This window comes from Ipomoea nil, unplaced genomic scaffold (assembly GCF_001879475.1).
Source record: "Ipomoea nil cultivar Tokyo-kokei standard unplaced genomic scaffold, Asagao_1.1 scaffold1932, whole genome shotgun sequence".
NCBI lineage: Eukaryota > Viridiplantae > Streptophyta > Magnoliopsida > Solanales > Convolvulaceae > Ipomoea > Ipomoea nil.
In genome coordinates this window covers 2,425,001-2,429,816 of record NW_017618360.1, presented here as the reverse complement: position 1 = coordinate 2,429,816, position 4,816 = coordinate 2,425,001, and the positions used below count along the sequence as shown (strand labels likewise).

Genomic DNA, 4,816 nt, shown 5'->3' with positions numbered 1-4,816 from the left:
GTACCCTAATACTCACATGATCAAAAGTGCAATTTGTTCTTATGAACAGAGAGCTCTGACATTATGAATTTACAATTATGAACATATAGTGATAAAATTATGAACATAGAGCTCTAAAAGTATGAACGTAGAGTTTCGAAAATTATGAATGTACAGTTATAGAATTATGAATGTACAGTTATGTAATTATGAATGTACAGTTATAGAATTATGAACATAGAGCTGACATTATGAACTTACAATATGAACATATAGTGATAAAATTATGAATATAGAGTTTCGAAAATTATGAATTTACAGTTATTGAATTATGAATGTACAGTTACGGAATTATGAATGTACAGTTATGGAAGTATGAATGTACAGTTATGGAGTTATGAACACAGAACTCTGACATTATGAACTTATAATTATGAACATATAGTGATAAAATTATGAATATATACTTCTATAACGAAGCGGTCTGAAATATTTAAAAAAAAAAAAAAAAAAAAAAGTAGAAGATAACGGTGTCACTAACATCACCTTTAGTGTATCCACAATACATGCTGGAAATGGGTCCATAACGATTGGGGGTGAAGGTCATTGAAATAGGGTGGAGGTCATTGAAATAGTCAAATACAAAAAGACAAGTTTGGTTATAATATAATCGAACACCGTACCCGTTAGTATCGGCACTATAGGACAGCATTGATTATCTTACTATTTATTATTATCGATCAAAACGCATGATTAAGTTGTCACTCATATTACCGCTATTAATTATTGTTTGTAATTGTTCCGTTTTATAAAATACAATTAATAAATTAAACACAATTGAGATATATGGATTAAATTCAATAAAATACTCCGTACTATAGTATATGGATATCACAAATACTTTGACTCCGAAGAGAAGTTAGTGTTGAATTTGCAGCAAATAATGTGTATTGAAATATGCCAATTACCATGTAGTGTGATAGCATCCAGATTATCCATTCAATTGGATGTTTAAAAGTTCGAACTTCAATGGTGAGGACTTCGATTCCTTGAGCTGAAAATGTTTGAAAAATATCCTTATAAAGAAAAGAACTGTGTATTGGAATATATAATTTGAATTATTCTGAACCCAGAAAGCAGATCAAAAAAATGCATTTGTTTGCGCCGAGTCCAGAAAGAGAGAGAGAGAGAGAGAGAAAGTCAGAGCTTTGAATTATTCGGAACCCAGACAGCAGATTAATAAAATGCATTTGTTTACTCCGAATCCAGAAAGGGAGAGAGAGACAAGGTTCCAAGACTTCCAAGACTAGTTTTATTTTTTTTCTTTCTTTTTTCTTTCCCCCATCTTCTCTTTCCTAATCACTCTTATATTATCCTCCAATTATCCCCAACCAATGTGGATGCTCTTATAATGCCAATTTCTCTCTGCTCAGAAGAAGTGCGAGCACTCATAGAGATGGGTTCAGTTTCAGTTAATCAGCAGGTGCAGGAGGATAATGTTGCTAAGAGCAAGCTCGAATGGACACCTGAACTCCATTCAAATTTTATGAGAGTCGTCATTAATTTAGGCGGCACTGAAAGTAAGCTTTTCTTTGTTTCTTTGATTGTTATGGATGGTCTACTATACTTTCATTAAAAGAATAAATACAAACTACTAACCTTTAATTTTCTTTTTTAATAACAATGTAACATTATTTTCTTACTTGCAGAAGCCAAGCCCAAAAAAATTCTGAATGCCATGAATGTGCCTGGATTAACAAGGCTACATGTTTCCAGCCATTTGCAGGTAATTCACCAGATCAGATTATTATGTCGTCAGATCATTAAAAAACAATGCATGATGAGGTATCCTAATTAATTATGAATTATATTTGAAATGTGTATAATAATATGATCTAACGTAAGATTGTTCTTTCTGGAATAGTAGTACTGTACTCCTATTTAATACTACATACTATTACAATATATATAATTTGATTGAGCGAGTGTGATTATATTGCAGAAAGTTCGAGGATTCATGAAAAGTGGAGGACATAAAAGGACCAACAGACTTGCCAAAAATCATCAACACTTTATCCAACGCCAACTAGACCCCCCTCCTGCTAGTAGCCACCATGCTACTTCATATAACAGAGGGTGTGAAAACCTGAAGGGTGGCGCCGACTACTTTGTTCCAGACAATTCTGATCTTCTCGCCGCCGCCGGTGACTTAAGCTTCACCTTCGAAACTGAAGGCATCGCCGGCGAGAATGAGTATTCATCGTACCCTTATCAAGAAAATTATTTTTTTGCGGGTCTTGGCCCAACCTGGAACCACTTCGGCTTCAGCACTGCTGGACAAGAGAATTATCCGATGATGCCGCCGTTCTCTGCGTACGCCACTAATCAAGAAACTGATGTCATGACGCAGTTTGTGCCGCCAACACCTCTGCCCTGCCCAACTCAGGCATTACCTATCTCTTAACTTTTCATGTCTTTTATTTTTTTAATAATGAATTTCAGGTTATACGTTAAACATTTGATCAAAGCTCAAATTTCATAATAATATAGTAATATTTATTATTTTGATTTTGATTTTGTTGTAGCTTGACGGCCAGTATGACTTTGTGGGTTCTGCGTTTAATGTGCATCAACGAGCTGGAAATGGTTATTGGTGAATTTGCATCTACATATAAGATCTATTCTACCATTGGATTTGTGTACTTTAGATTGTTTTTTATTTACGGAAACTCAGCTATCTCTACTTGAATAATGTAAGTTTTGAATGAATTCCGTCTTATATGCTTCTAGGTTGTCAAATGATCAAGGTAAACATGTTTAGGTTGTTGATACTCAAATTGAAAATGTCACTAAATAACTCTTACCCAGAATGTGACTTGAAATTGTGTGATTACTAAGTCAATTATTTGATCAATTTAATTGAGTTTTCCCTTCTTTGGATTATTTTGGCTCTTACGTGGATGTTTTTGTAAGAATTTTTTTAACTTAATTAATTGTCTCAAACTATATATATATATCGACCTACATTTTCTCGCACATGTCCAACGAAGATTTGGTTATATGTTGTGCGATGGCCTTTGTTGGAAAAAAGTCACCAAACACCGCATATATTAGGATTGTATCTTGGATTGTTACTGTTTTTGTATAACACTATAAGACTTTTTATTGCAGTGTGTGAAATGGATTAGATATATAGGGTAGGATTACATGATAATTACAATTACTTATTAGCGAAAGCATAATTAAATATTACAAAATCCACAATCGTAATTACAAATAAAAAAATACATAAATTAACAAGAGATATACAGAGGTATATGCAGTCGCAGCCACTCACACCCCAAGACTCCAGCTCAGCACAATGCTTGTTAGGAGCAGTCAATGTCACGTGCTTGTAGCCATGCTAGTATATTAATTCTTTTTCCTTTCTCTTCTGGAACTTGCAACATTCTCTTAATGAAGTTTTCTGCACCTTCTCCTTCATTGTTACTGAGTTGCTCACATATGCATGTTAGATTCGCAAAATAAATACAAAATCAAACATTACAAAATGCATAATGTAATTATAAAAGTAAATACATAAATGTATATTTTCAAATATACAATTAGGTAATTTTTACGATCGTTTTTATTTGATCTCAATCATTTAATTATATATAAATCATTTAATTATATATATATAATATTTCAACTATATATATATATATATATATATATATATATATATATATATATATATATTTTATTATAAGGAAGGGGGATACCCTACATATACACACTATTACCTCAATTGATATTCGAATCTTACACCTCCCACAAGCCACTTGATTTTCAACTATATATATGAAAAGTGCAATTCTCCCCGTCATTAAGGGTACATAAATAATTAAATACTCATCAATAAATAATAATTATTGCTTATCATTGATATTCATGCTACGCAGTCAAATTAAGAGAATAAAAGAAAAAAATGTTCAAATTAGCTACCAAGTAAAACCCTTTTTGGTCTTTTTTCTTCTCTTATATTTTTATTAATTCTTTTCCGCAACTCTTCACCACCCAGCAACTCCTTAAATTTTTAACTCCAATCGCCCATTTATAAATAAATGACATCCTTTATCCTTACCAATTAAAAACTTTTTTCTTTTGTTTTAATTTAATATATATCTCATATATATATATATATATATATATATATATTATAAAAACAATTTTTTATATAATAAATTAAATATATATCATATATTTAATTATATAAAAACAATATAATAATCACATCATTTAAATATTATGGAAATATCCTTTTTAGTCTTTTTACATTTATCAGCTTATCAAAAAGTTAATTTTACCAAACACTTTTAAGCATAATCTTAATAGCTATTCAGTTTTCAACTTCTAGCTTATAGCTTTTCAGCTTTTCAGCTTTCAACTAGTTTTGCCAAAAAATGAAAGATTTGAGTAAATGAGATGGAGTATTTAGTTGAATGCTAAATACTATGGCTATGCCCTGTTGTGGAGTGGTTAGGGTGATCCTACCACTATGGTTGATAACTTGTATTGTGGAGTACTCGGCAGGAACATATATACCTCGTGTACTAGGACATTGATTGTTTGTTGGATGATGAGTGGTTAGGAAATTCCTACCAGTAGGGTCTAAGAATCCTGTATTACGGAGTAGTCAGTAGAAACGTATCCTGGCTACTTGGACTTAGAACTTCTCGGTGAGGCTTGGAATCCTCATTCGGGAGTGTGCACATTTAAGGTTTAGGTCCAGATTCTACTGGAAATGGGATTTTTAGGAGTGTTCAACGTGATGTTGTTCACTAGGGCCTAAGTA

At 32.0% G+C, this 4,816-nt stretch overlaps 1 long non-coding RNA gene across 1 annotated transcript in view; it reads right to left on the bottom strand.

Moving 5' to 3' along the window:
* The window catches only part of LOC109193978, a 4,831-nt gene continuing 15 nt past the window's right edge, over positions 1-4,816 (bottom strand). The window contains exons 1-3 of the long non-coding RNA XR_002056351.1: positions 4,651-4,816; positions 3,755-3,757; positions 1-11 (exon numbers count right to left, since the gene is read on the bottom strand). The exon at positions 4,651-4,816 is cut by the window's right edge and continues 15 nt beyond it. This is a non-coding gene — a long non-coding RNA (uncharacterized LOC109193978). The remainder of the gene's footprint in view (positions 12-3,754; positions 3,758-4,650) is intronic.